Below are 14,890 nucleotides of genomic sequence, written 5' to 3' on the forward strand. Positions count from 1 at the left end.
TAATGATAAATAATAATGATAATAAATAGTAAGGTTAAAACTAATGATTTAAATGCTTTTAAAAGCCTAACCAAAAATGTTATGGATATTAATATTGTTTTCATTGATTGATTTTAATGTTTACTTCAATCAGTTTTAACTATTTACAGCCAATTTACTGTTTTTCATTGAATAAGGTGACTCATTTTTTGTATAATTAATTTAAAACAAAATACTGAATGTCATGAATGTTGATGAAATATTGTATTTTCATACTTCATAGTATTTTACTATAGTATTCATATTTTTTACTATAGTATTCATAGTATTTTCATGTTTCATTCTAATAAAAATATAGAAATAGTAATAAAAACTACTGTATTGTATGTTTTAAGGATATTAAGGTTAAAGGTTAAGCTTGTAGTTTTTTTTTGTGCATTTTTAACACTTTTATCCATTTAAAATGCCTTTTTTTAAGTGAATTTGGCACTTGACAATCCCTTTCACGTTCTTCATGTTTGCTATAGAGGCTTCTGATTGTTTTCCAGTAATGTAATATAGGATTAATGTTTATTAAAGGGGCTGGTCACCTTCACAAGGGCAAATATAATGTCAGTTAATCCATCATCAGACGCTTCCCTCCCTCTGATCACTGGATTTGTTGGATACGGTGTGTTACATAATTTACACACAATCTATCTAATCTTAGCAATAGCATATTTGAAGTATCGGTTTCATTTTCTGCTGAATTGCTCAGGGAAACCAGTCTGCCAGAAACAGGATGTCTGACCAAAGTTGCAGAAACTCTGTTTTTCTCATTATAACTTCTGCAGTGCTGTAGAATTATGAAGGACGGCCATATGTATCCTGTCCTGCTAGACTCTACATTTATCTGAATCAATAGGCCTTGAGTGTATTTTTCCTCCCATCCCACTGTATGTTCAGCAGACTGTTGCTGTAGATATGAGATCAGACTCGTCACAGGTCAATTTCAACTGGTTGCAGATTATACCTTGTTAAGAATAAGTTCTGCCAGGCAAGCGCAGAGTTTGACTTCAGAAATTGCAGTTATTGCTAATATAACTGCGTATAATGCGGTTTGGTAAGCTGATATCATATGATGCCATTTCGGTTGTGTGACTCTGATTGGCTAGTAATTTTGTTGAAGTAATTCCTAACCACATTAGAAAAAGGCTCATGTCATTCACCATCGTTTTGAGGTTCTCTTTTCTCTTTCTCTTTTCAAAGTATCGTTTCAGGCACTGGTACCGTTTTAAAAGTATCAATTTGGCACCGGTATCGAAAAAAAAAAAAAACGATACCCAACCCTACTTATTTGTATCGCTCTTCTCACATTCAATCGATTCATTAAATTGTTTGGAATAATATGAGGTGCAGAATTTGAATGAGTCATGAACAATTCGATGAATAATTGGGTCACATGATCAAACATATCCAAACTCGTGCCATTTACTCTTTCGGTAATGGTTTCTGTGGTATGGCAAAAGTAGTCTGAGAAGTTATTTGATTAAAAGTGATGGGTGTGTGAAGGGCAGTAAATTGAGTTTGATTCCTCTCAGAGAACAAACAGTGAGGGCTCATTTCTCCTTTCAGTTTATTTATACCCTCACTTCCACATAAAACATGGAAATCCCACTGTGCTTATCAACTAAATGTCTATATATATATAATTATTATTATTTTTTTTATTTTTTTTATATTTTAAATTAGCTTATATTTTTATATGATCAGTTTTCTTTTGAATTCATTTTTTTTAAATTTTATGTGTTGTGTTTTTTTTTTTTTTTACTATTCAGGTTTACTTAATTGTTTTTAGTTTACCAGTTAGATATTTGAGTGCTTCAACATTTCAACTTTTATTTGTTAGTTACGGAGGCAAATTAGATTTTCTGATCTTTGTTTAATTTAAGTTTTGTTTATTTCAGCCTAATTTCAGTTAACAAAATGTTTTTTTAAAGTATTTTTTTTTATTAATTACTGCTACATAATTATCAGACCCTCTTTAGTTGATGCAAGTTTAGAGTTCATTTAAGAATAATTTATTTAGAAATATACAAAATTAATGTTATAATATATAATCTATTATTAATTAATTATAATAATTAATAAGATATCTTTATTTAAATGGTTCTTCATAGTGTAAATTCGACTACACTATGCAGCCACTGGAGCAACAAAACAATGCCCTTTTTCACTTCCAGTTCACTCTACAATTATTTTATACTCTTGTTATTTAACGTCGCTGTTTATAAGTAGATTTACACTGAAGCCCAGAGGGTCTAGCTCACTGGCATAGTGTTACTGATAAGGCACAGAAAGAGACATTGTGTTTGTCTTTCTAAAAGTGAAAGCCAGCCTCTCTTAAATAATCTGTAGAGTGTGAGTGTCTCAGACGAGCATGGAGTGTGTATATATAGACGGACACAAGATCTAAGAGGAGAGAGCCAGGGGATTTCCAGCGAGAGTGCCTGAACTTGACCTACAATTTTAAGGTCCTCCTGTTGTATGTGGCCTATGACCTTCAGGCAATGAGAGAGCCTTGGGGTGAAGATCGCATATCACAAAAGTTACAGTGAAAGTATACCTTCCCAGATACACCTTTCTGTAAACTTATCTGTGACATTGTCTGAAAATAGCATGTAGCGCATTAAAATGCATGACATGGTGTAGTTGTTTAAGTAACCACAATGCTCTAAGAATAGAGTACTCACAAAAAACTCATAGCTTTACTTTTCTAACATTGGCAGTCTTTGCAATTGTTCTGCTAATTTATAAAAGCTTGTTTTGATGTGTCTAATTCTCTCTCTCTCTCTCTCTCTGTCTCTCTCTCTCTGTCTCTCTCTCTCTCTCTCTGAAGGGTTTTGAGTTCTATCAAAGGCTTTGCAGAACTAAAGAGCTGTTTAATTCACAGCAGCACAGACTCTCTCTGCACAGACTCCAGCCACAAACGTGTGTGTGTGTGTCTCTCTTTCCCAGGCTATTTGTGAATACAGACTTACAGGGCCATTCACTGTGCTCTTATGGATTGCTTGCCGATCTCCCCGACACTACACTATAAAGGTTTCTCATATAAAAGATGTTGAACTGTGTGTGTGGCACCCCTGCAGCTCCATATGTGAGAACACAGTGCAGAGTAAAAAAAACAAAAACAAAAACATAAAAATGCAAATTTATCAAAAATATTGGTGGTTAATATATTGATTAGTTAACGTTAACTAATAAATTATTCAAATCAGTTATATCTGTTAATGTTATTTAATGGACCTGAGCTAACATGAACTAGGTTGTATTTGTATTAACTAATGTTAACAAATATTAATAAATACTATATCAAACGCGTTGCTCATTTATAGTTGATGTTAATTAATACATTAACATTAGGACCATACTGTAAAATGTTACCAATATATTATGGTAACATATTTGATAAATAACAAGATAACATTAATTAACCAAGAGTTATTAAAAAGGGTTCATGTTGAATTGTAATAGTGAACTAAAAGTTTACTATTTGAAAACTATTAAAAAGTGATAAATTCAAGATGAAAAATAAGACTAAACTACTTCAATCATTCTAGCAATTAACTTTCATGTATTAATTTTCTATTTCAATTTTATTATTATAATAATTTCCTTCTTTATTTATGTGGATAGCAAAAACAGTAAAATAACAATAGTGCAAATTAAGTAAACAAACAAAATAAATATATTACATATAAACAATTAAAATAATGAGTAAAGCTGACTAAATATGCCAATTACTGTAATGGCGATCTGAACATATTGAATGTATAGTAACGTTCTCTCTCATTCACTTGAATAGAGTAGACTAGAGTATCATCATAGATGATGAAGAAATGTAGACCGCTGTGATTTGTGTGCTCCGCCCCCTCCGTCCAGCCCCAGTGTTTTGATTGGCTGTCTATTATTAATCCACAGGTCTCTGGCAGTAACAAACAGAGAAAACTGCTCTCGCTCCCCCATCGCTCTCTCTCCCTCTCTCCCTCAAACCTGTTAGCGGCAGGACGATTAGAGAGTGTGTGTGCGTATGTAAGAGCTTATCCTCACCCCCCCCAACCAAACACACACACACACACACACTCACACACACAGGTCTCTACAGAATTGCGTTCTGGTTTGTTTAAGCGGCTGCCCTGGGGCTTTTTCTCCTTTTATCTCCACCGTCTGTTGCTTCCACCTGCACATTGTGTGTGTGTGTGTGTGTGAGGGGTGTAACCTGATGCCGGTGGAGTTCGTGTGTCTGCCTGTCCGTGTCTGTTGGGAGATGAGGATATGTGAAGTGCGTTGACGGACAGTTTAGCCTTGGTAATGCGCGGCTGCTTGCGTGAGGATGAAGCCCCAGAGATAGAGGCACCTGAGGCAGGAGGGTGACCGGGAAAGGTGCACTCTGAGCGGGATGGAACTCAACCGAGTGTCCCTGCTCTGTCAGGACATTACCAGACTATGGCTGCAACTGAAAGTGATGACAGGTAGGGGACTGGACTGGTCATTTTATCTGTATAAATTGGGTAAATATATTGAAGCTGGTCAGACGTGTCCTGTGTGAAGTGCTCTTTTGTTTTCGGGTTTTATTTTCGTGTGGAATTTATTCAGCTTTATAGACTTCAGTATGGTCGAGATATTAACTTTAAGATGGAGTTTAGGAACCTTTTGGGTTAAAACATCCCTGCATTGTTTGTTTGCATATTTCACTTGTTCACTGTAATACAATTTTAAGTTCAACCAACTTGGATGTTTAAGTCATTTCAACTTAAATCACTTTAAACTGACTTTTAAAAAAGTTGAATCTTGTATAACTTCTAAAAAAGTGAATTCTTAACTTATTTTGATGAGTTAAAGCAATGTAAAAACATGTTGTCATAACTTGTTGATCATATAATTTTTTACAGTATATCAGAAGTCTTTTATGAAGCTTTCATCAAAGCTGCTTTTATTTGTGAACCATTCAAATTTTTTCAATTCAACATGACAGTTTTCTATTGAGTAGACTTATATTTATCACACTCTTCTTGTTCTCTTTGTAAACAGTGCCTTGATCTGAAGGTTATTTGTTCAACTTTCCCACAATTCATTGACTGGCAAGTTAAATTGCGACCCTGAATTTGAACGTAAACTCCCCCTCCCTCGCTCTGTTTTTTTGCTCTCAGATCGTGAGAAGCATATTGTTTGTTGGTCAACGGTTTGTAACAGTTTCACCCGAGCTCATTGGCTCTGGCCATCTGGGTAACTTTTGGCACTGGTCTGGGTTTTTGCCAACTTTCAGAACCCACTTGGACTGGCACCAGTGTTGTTTTACATTCAAAGCTTTGCTTCAAGCCTGTCAATATGCACAGTGGTGATACTGGTTTTGTATTACTTTAGCTTTGAACGCTCATCATGGACAAAATTTCACTGTGTATGCAAGTAATGGAAAATATTTGCTTGTTGAATCTAGACTGGCATGCTTTCAGTGTAACCATGGCCTCAGGCTATATAAAACATGTAAGTTGAGTTTAATTTAACGTGAATGGAAATGTTGTGGCATATCAAGTCATGTTAGATGCTGAATCAAATGCTGAAATAGGTTTTATTTAGCTGAGTTGTTGAAGAAAATAAGAGCGGCTTTAATAAGGGAAATGTCAAACCAGAACACAGATACCTGAGTGATGCAGGGTGTATTTTTTACCATTTATAGGGTGGCGTCCAAGAACACACTGTGTGTTTGCCATAAAGAGTATGTGGGGTGTGACTGTCTCTATTATATTTGAGTTGTTTCTGTTCTTTCTAGAGAGTGTGTATTTGATCCACTATAAGATATGTGCTCTTTCGTGATTTTTAACTGGGTTTTACATTTTCTGGATGATATTTGAATTGTGTTTGCCTAGGCAAAAGTCATGGTCACGATGCTAGGGTGTTGTGGATAAATGCCAGGGCATTCCTGAGCAGTTGCTAAGGTGAAAGGTTTTCAGTATGTTGCTCTGCAGTTGCTCCTTCAATGTGTATATGTATATTTTATAATCCACCAGACGAAAAGTCACTTTCTAAGTAATAGCGCCTGTCTTTTCAACAAGTCCAACAATTTGAGAAATCCATAACTTGAATGGATGGTATTGCACACCAAAGTTTAATGCGCTACCATTCAAAAATATGTTTTAAATATATTATTTCACCAAGACTGCATAAAATACAATAAAACAGTAATATTGTGAAATATTGTTACAGATTAAATAACTGTTTTCTATTTTAATATATTTTAATGCAAAGCTGAATTTTCAGCATCATTACTCCAGTCTTCAGTGTCACATGATCCTTCAGAAATCATTCTAATATGCTGATTTATTGCTCAAGAAACGTTTCTTATTATAATCAGTGTTGAAACATTTTTCTCACTGTTCTGGTTGACTGCACAGGGCTTGTCATGACAATTTTTCTCACTATGATTACTTAGTAACCATCTGTCTATATACGTCCAGTATGGTTGTTATGTGTGTGTGGCCAACTACAGTGGTTTTGCTGGGTCCAAGTCTAGAAACTTTTAACTCTCCAATATCATCACTGAGAGAGAAAATAGAAAATTGTAAAATCATACCCCGTAATCAGTAACATTCTGCATTTATTTACTGCTGAGATTTTTTTTTTAAAGACTCTTTTACAGACAGTGTGACCGAATTTTATTTTTGTTCAGTTTGGAGCACAAAGATCTGATATACATTCAATTACATTGTTAAAGGGATGAGCATTGGAATGTAGAAAATTTGACCCATTTGCTGCCCATTTGTTATTTGTGTGTGTGTGTGTTCTGATTCTTATCCTTCCAGCCTGGCAGATGGAGACTCTGTAAAGTGCAGCAATAATGCCAAATGTTAGTGCATGAATTCTTCTGTCTGCTGTCTTGAACACACATCTGACAGCACAGACGCAGCTGCCCTTTTTGTTAGCAGTTGGTGTGAATGTATAATTGATACGGCATTGTTCACATTTGTCCATGCAGCTGGAGTCAGACCACATGTCTGCATACTGTACATCATTACACACACACACACATGGTTACAGCGCCCTCATGACACTCAACCGTGTGCAATGTTAATGGCTTATGTGGGATATCATTCGTTAAGTTGTTTGTGTATGTTGTGAAATAAATAATGAGCTGGTTTGTAGTTTTGCGTGCTGAAGATCAGAGATGCAATCGGTGTATGTGCGTAATGATACTGCTGTCCTCTGTAGAGCTGCTTTATAGCTGAATTGTAAATTGAATTTGTTTCATAATTGTACAACTGTAACATTGTAATACTGTTATTGAACTAATTAAGTCAACATTGAACTGAATTGAGCTGAATAACGACAATTGTCTTCTGTAGAGCAGCTGAAATTGAAGTAATTTCACGGTGTAATTGATAAATTTGGCAACAAAATCATTTTGCTGTTTATTTCTGTAAAGCTGCTTTGAAACTATTTGTATTGTATAAAGCACTAAATATGTGGTTAAGGATCTGAACTGTGCAAATACAAATTGATGTTTGATCCCAGAATCTGAATGAATTATATCAAAGCGATAGTTCACCCAAAAATAAAAATTCTAAACCTGTATGAGTGACTTTATTCTGTGGGGCTCAACAGAAGATAGAAGTGTATTTGTCCACATAATGAAAGTTAATGCATGAGGTTGAAAACAACATTGGACCACATTAGTGCTTTTCACACTGCGCTTAACCCCGGGTTATCACCGCATTTAACCCCGGGTAAAGGAACGTTTCACACTTGTAATTTAGAAGCAGGATTAGCACCGCTTTTTACCCAGGGTTATGAAACCGTGCTAGCCTGGTTAAAACCAGACCATTCTCAGTAGTAACTGAGTTATGGTCTGGCAAAGCTTCATTAATAACTCATTTCCAAAGGGGCGTCACCAACGGACGTCGCTCAAATGCCTCTGGGCGCAATTGGATAGACCTAAAACCAATCAGAGCGATCGTCATCGTGTAAAGCCATGTGCTGCGTCCCAAGTTACACTACGCCATAAAAGTATGTACTCTTTTTGTGAAGAAAAGGTATTTACTTTTGAATGTGTAGCAAAAAAGTAGGCAAGCTTTGGGACATACTACTTCGTCATCTTTATCGGACGGATCTGTCGCGTGCATCCTGTCACGTAAACTGCCCTGTCAATCATCTTGTCACAGTTAAAATCCTCTATTAAATCTAATTTAATTTCCTACCTTTTCTGAGAGAAATGTAGTAGCACGTTCATCTGCCAGTGGGTCTTTCATGGAGACTGTCCTCATGTGTTTGCAATTTGAATATAATAATGCATTTAAAAGTTAATGCGCTCCACCAACGGACGTCGCTCAAATGCCTCTGGGCGCAATTGGATAGACCTAAAACCAATCAGAGCGATCGTCATCGTGTAAAGCCCGCCCCAACGTTTCTGATTGGTGCCTCGATTTGGACGGATTAGAAATCGTCTTGAATGGGCTCTTTGCCAGACTACTTGCAGAGCAAATCTAAATTTCCCGGAAGTTTGTCTGGGTTTTCCCAGGCTAAAACCGTGCCAAACTTGTTAAAATGTTACAGCTAGACACTTAGTAACAGTCAACCAATTACGGACATATGTGCATGCTTTGTACAGTCACGGAAACACTGCGCATTGTATAATTACAGTAAATTCTGCGTTTGAAAGGAAAAATGTCAAATGCTGACAGAAAATGCGATATGCGTTTCATTCTTACCTTTACAATCCGAAATGTCCATTCAGTAAACTCTATAGTACTGTCAGCAATGCTAGTGCTTTTATGTAAACAGGTTGCGTGCTGCGTTCATCCAATCAATGACACTAACCCCGCAAATATGCAAATAAGAACCCATCCAGGGTTTAGGAATGTACATTACTTATGAATACCCAGGATAAATTGTTAACCCCGGGCAAATTATGACCAGTGTGAAACGTGAAGCACATAACCCAGGATTCCGTTTAACAGGGGTTTAGAATGACCCTGGGTTAACTATTTCAAAAAGCCCTATTGACTTATGGACAAAAGAAAACACTGATTCCTTATTTTCAAAATGTGTTTTTTGTGTGTGTGTGTGTTCCACAGAATAAAGTTAGTTCTATTTCAAAGTGTGTGTGTTTGTGCGCACGACCCTCTCTTTGCTGTATTACCTGGCCTTCACTGTCTAGTGTAGCAGTAATGGTTTCTGTATTGCACTCCCGTGTATTTTACCATGGCCTGGTTTCTTTATAGTTCAGACAGGCTCGGACAAGACACTGCCAAAGAGGTCTTTAACAAAAACTGCAATATGCATTTAACCTGGGCTGCTTGCACAGACATGAAGAACAAAGAGGATGTTTGCCTTGCATGTTAACATTAAGTGTGTGTGTGTGTGTGTGTGTGTGTTTGTCAGTATGTGTCTTGTTTTTCCATCTGAGCTCTTAGTGTAATACTTAGGTTTTTAAGCCACTATACCCAACACTCGCCTGTAAATAATGCAGAGAGTGAACACAACCTCAGAGACACGGAAAACATGCTGTCCTTGTTCTCCTGCACCAGGAAACGGAGTTCCAAGAGAGGTGAGATCTTGAGGCTCACGATTGCCCATTTTTATAGTTGAATTTTATGCAATCGTGAATAATTTGGAGGACTTAATAATAATTAGGAGGAGAGCATCAGGATGTTTGACAGATAATAAGACCTGTGTCGTGTTTAATATATAAAAAAAAAATAAAAAAAAGAAGCAAATTAAGGTTCCATATCAACATCATATCAAATTATTAAAATCTATTATTAATTTTTATTTTATTAAATCTAACATTCTTTTTTAAGGTTTTTTTTTTTTTTGTGGTTGTGCACATTTAGCAAATTGTCAAAATGCAACACTTTTCCTTCAATTGTGATGCCTGTATAAATACACTTTTTACCCATAAAAGTCATAGTATAGCTTGTATGTCATTGCATGCACACTATGTCAGAAGATAAAGACTTAAAAATAAAGATAAAGACAAAAAATAGCACTTCCAAACATTAAAAAAAATCCTTTACAAAATAAAGAGAGGGTGTAGAGTTACATTCAAGCTATTTTTAGGCATGGATAAAAAGAAATTCACAGGAAACCATGTTTAAATATGTAATTTTGGTGATTAAATATGAGTTTTAAGGGATAAAATTGACTACTTTAAGTAACGCAGTACTTTTAAACGTAATGCGTAACATTGAACAATGTTTTCTGTGGTTCTACTTTTGTCAGCTAACACAATCATTTAACAAAAGACATCTATCAGTTTCCTGAGGATGAATATGGGTCTTTCATAACTGGGATCTTTTAGGTTGCAGTCCAAACCCAGATCTTCAATCACATTGAAGTAGCGGTCACGGCTCAACCCATCCGAGTGGCATTAAATATGTAAGGCCTTGTAAAGAATACTCGTCTATCCGTTGAATGGCATTAAAATGAGAGCGTCTGCCCTTCCCCCGGTTCTTGTGAATCCCAGCACCCTGTGCTCCGGCGTTGAATCGCTTTGTCAGTGTGCGGTTGGCGTTCTTGGCGACCGCGCAGGGCCCTGGGCCGTTTCTATAGCCTGGTATTGCTGCTTTGGTTTTTGCGGATATGTGAGAGGATGTTTTGTATTGAGCGGAGGCTCTGTGCCGTATCTTTGTTGATTAAACACCAAGAGATGAGATGGTGAATGAAACGTTGGACTTTGCTCAAGCTTCTTTCTCATGAGCCCATCTGAGGCGACAGCAAGACTGAACGTGCCCCCCTCTATCTCAATGGCTATTGTTTAACAGAAGCAATGGGATAAATGTAAATGAAAGACCACATCCGGTTATTGGATTGAGGGTAAAATCACAAACTGACTTCTTTATTAGAAGTTCTTGATGAGTCTTGATGAGATCATTTAGAATTTGGTCCAAATATTTAATATTTTTTTCTTTCAAATCTGTCATTTTATTTTTATAAATTCCAACAATGCAATGTTGTGAGAACATGAATAAGACAGTCGACGGGCCAGGGCTGCATCGTCACGAAAGTTTAAGCCCCAACTCAATTCGTTACTTGCGCGCCGTGTGGGAAGTTGTGTGTACGCAAAGATTCGTAGCACGCGCACAGAAAGAAGCTTCACAGACAGCGCGCAAATACTGAATTTAGCTCTCTTTCACACCACCTTGTGCTTGAATGGACAAATTCACGCAAAAATATGTTTTAAAAAAAGCCCGTCTCTACGAGTATCTTAGTAAACCGTAGAGAAAACCAACGCATGTGTATCAGTATATTGGATCGGTGAATTCGCTCTCAAAGTGACAGCATCCTAATAATCCTGTTGCTGTCTGCGTTTTTAATATTAATCAAACAAAGGACAAAGAAAAGATCACTCACTGCTCTTGACTGAATAACTTTTGTAACTTTAATAAGGATTGTTCTCTGTTTAATTTACAGTGAACTTTTCAGTGAAGACTTTTCAGTGTTATTTTACTCTTGATTACTTGTATTCATTGTCTCTACTTGAAAACTACTATTACTTGTCCTTAAAAATGTTTTACATTTATATTAGTTGGGCTAGTAGTTTTAGCTGTGGTATCAAAATTTGTTTAGAGAATTGTGAATTTTGACTGGTATCTAAAATGTTGGTGTCTGTTTCATGCCCAGTAAAAAATAGGTAGCAGTCTTTGCTGCCACTTTAGATCAATTTAATGTATCCTTGCTAAATAAAAGTATTAATTTCTTCAAAATCTTACTGACGCCAAAGCTTTTTAATGATTGTGTGTGTGTAAAATATATATTATATTTGATTTATATAATTCCACATGAATATTAATATATTCTGTGCTGTTTGCTGTTTTAAAACTAAGAAAAAAAGCCTTTTGAGTTTGTGCTGTAATGTGAATATTTTCGCAGATGAAGGAGTCGCTGGCATTCCTCTGTCTCTATGTCATGTGTCCCGTAGCCGTGACTACATTCACAATGTAACAGCCTCTTATACCTAATTGCTTAAATGTATAATAGTGTTTGGAATACAATCCAATTTGGAGAACAGAGGAACTTGTCATGGAGTACTTGGCCATAAAATCCCTTGACCTGTTATTTTTAAGCAGGTCTATTTTTATATGTTCTCTCCCATCAGATTTTGTCTTTGTGATGTTGCACAACCTGTAGAATGAACCCTTATAGCCTGAAGCAACAAGTGATGAATCTATGAGATGAACTTTGAGTATGGATGTACTGACGCAAAGGCTTGCACTGAATTACGACCAGGTCAAAGAAAAGCAAAGCATTAGGGGCTTTTTCAAAAAAAATTCATAGTTGCTCTAGTCTAACTAATTGATGTACCCACTTTTTGATGTTCGCACCGCAGGAACTCGAAATGATTTTGGTTATAGTAACACCTTTTGGGAGAGGGCCTAAATAAGCTCCTCCTTCAGAGTAGGATCTAACTCAGCACAATAGGAACTACCAGTGACACAAGTGTACTGTATGATGATTGGCTGAACGCATGCCACATGAAACACTGGCACCCACCATTTTAAAAAAAGCTGTGTAAACACAGTTTACATACATACTCCAGGAACTAACTCCACGAACATGAAAAACCATGATAGATGGACTGAGGCCAAAGTCCAGGCACTTCAGTTGTTGACCTTGTTGAATGCCACGCTTATGTCTATGTGGTGTTTGTAATTTGCTTTAAGACTAATCATGTGCAAATTCATAAGTCAACACCATTGCTGAGTATTTTCTCCTTAAAACTGCAGTGAACAAAAGACAGACTCAAAAATGCGGTTTGAAATCACTGGTTTCTGACGTCACAAACTAGCTTGTAACCAATCACGACAACGTGTGATCTTCAACGAGTGGATCTCTGAGCTGGTGTGAGTGAGTGGAGGCGGGGCTAATTTGCATATTCATAAAACCGCGTATACTAAATGAGGCAAGGTTGTAGAGTTACATTCAAGCTATTTTAAGGCATGAAGAATTTTTTTTATAGGAAACAACTTTTAAATATGTAATTTTGGTGATCAAAGATGAGTTTTAAGGGATACAATTATTGATTACAGGGGGACTTTAAATGACCTATTTAAAGTCCCAATAATAAATACAAATATGGCCGAAGAGCCACTATTGTTAACTTTGTTGGTCATGACTTTCTCTTCTGCTCAACTGTGCCTGTCGTTTAGTGCCAGAATCTTCTTGTAACCTCAATAGCTCAGGTTGAACCTGGGCTTTGGCGGCTGATCTGAGACTAGCAATCCCTGTAACATCTTAATCTGAATGTGGTCTGCAATCTGTGCAACAAGCCAGACTTTCGCCATCTACAGTTACTATTCTCAAGCGTGAGCCCCGTCTGTTACACCAGGGTAGATCCCATTAAGGATTGACAGCTTTCTCTTTATCCTCAAGCATCTTTCCATTGCCCATCATGGCTGTATGAGTGGAGCGGTGGGAAAGGAAAGGGGAGATAGTTCAGTTTGAGTAGAGCATGTTATTATTGACACTGAGGGGGCTGAACTTTGAAGTTCAAGGGACTGTACTTATATGGGGCAACAAATGATGACTTTGAGGAATGCTGAACCTTTTAAAGAACAGGCACAATGTCATTGAACTTTACAGAATCTTAATAACAGGATGAATAGCTAGATTGTTTTTCTATAATGGTGTAATGTGCTTGACATCACTGTCTTTCAGGCTTCAGAGAGGCTTTATCTTCTCCTGACGGCTTCTCTAATGTACTCCAGCTTCCAAACTAGGGCATTTCCTGTGTGAGGAGATTATATTAACATGCCACTTTATCAGATGATGTGAAGGTTGTGCTTTTTTTTTTTTTTTTTTTTTTTTTTTTTGCTGCAGACAATATATTATATCTCACAGAATAATCAAAAGTAACATAGTATAAATCACAGTAAAGATCATGAGGGATTGTAAACTTGTTTGTTGAGCGCATCACAGTCAGGGTCAATTTGAGTAAAAATGGGATTGAGGAAGTAAAAAACTGTGGCTGTTGAATTTTAGATGAATTGAAGAGAGCCTGAAAAAGTGAATAATAATCTTGTCATGGGAATTTATTATTGATATTTTAATGATATTATGATTTAAAAAGAATTAAATATCTTTTAGATATTTCTTTAAATCTGTAATATATTTTTTTAATAGTTTTATTTTGTTTTGCATTTTGTTATTTTATTTATTTATGTACCAAATGTTTGGGGTCAGTAAGATTTTATTATTATTATTATTATTATTATTATTATTATTTTTTTTTTTTTATTTTTTTTCTCATCTGCTCACCAATGATGAATTTATTTGATCACAATTTCAGTAAAATGTGTGAAATATTAATATAATTTGTTTCCCCTATATTACATTTTAATTGATTTCTGTAATGGCTGTCATTGTCTTTACTCCAGTCCCCACAACTGAAAGCAGTTGTCCTGTTTAATATTTTTTTGTAAACCATGGTACATTTTTTTTTTCAGGACTCTTTTATCAAAGTTATTCTGTTTTGTTTTATTTTATTTTATTTTATTTTATTTTATTTTATTTTATTTTATTTTATTTTATTTTATTTTATTTCATTTTTAGATATTTTAGTTTTATTATATTATATTTTATCTCTTTTATTGTACTTTTATTTATTTATTTATTTATTTATTTATTTATCTTTATTTATCTTTTATTCACTTTACAGTTTCTTGGTCAGTAAGACATTTATTGCATGTAAATTGTCTGAGAATGGCAGTCATGGCAAATATTTAATTCTGGACTCTGATCAACTGCACAAAAAACATACAACTATTAATATTTTACTTGTTGCTAATTTAAAGCAGCAAAAGCCATCCTATCTGTTTCTTACAACCTCTGTGTTGTCGACCCAGATGGTCTGTTGCACAGATGGATGTGGTCTGCTGTT

General features: G+C 35.7%; 1 protein-coding gene across 7 annotated transcripts in view; it reads left to right on the forward strand.

The window, feature by feature from the left end:
* The window catches only part of mcf2la (mcf.2 cell line derived transforming sequence-like a), a 78,086-nt gene that overhangs the window by 16,684 nt on the left and 46,512 nt on the right, over positions 1 to 14,890 (forward strand). The window lies entirely within an intron of this gene.

Source organism: Rutilus rutilus (assembly GCF_951802725.1).
Source record: "Rutilus rutilus genome assembly, chromosome: 2".
Taxonomy (NCBI): Eukaryota; Metazoa; Chordata; class Actinopteri; order Cypriniformes; family Leuciscidae; genus Rutilus; species Rutilus rutilus.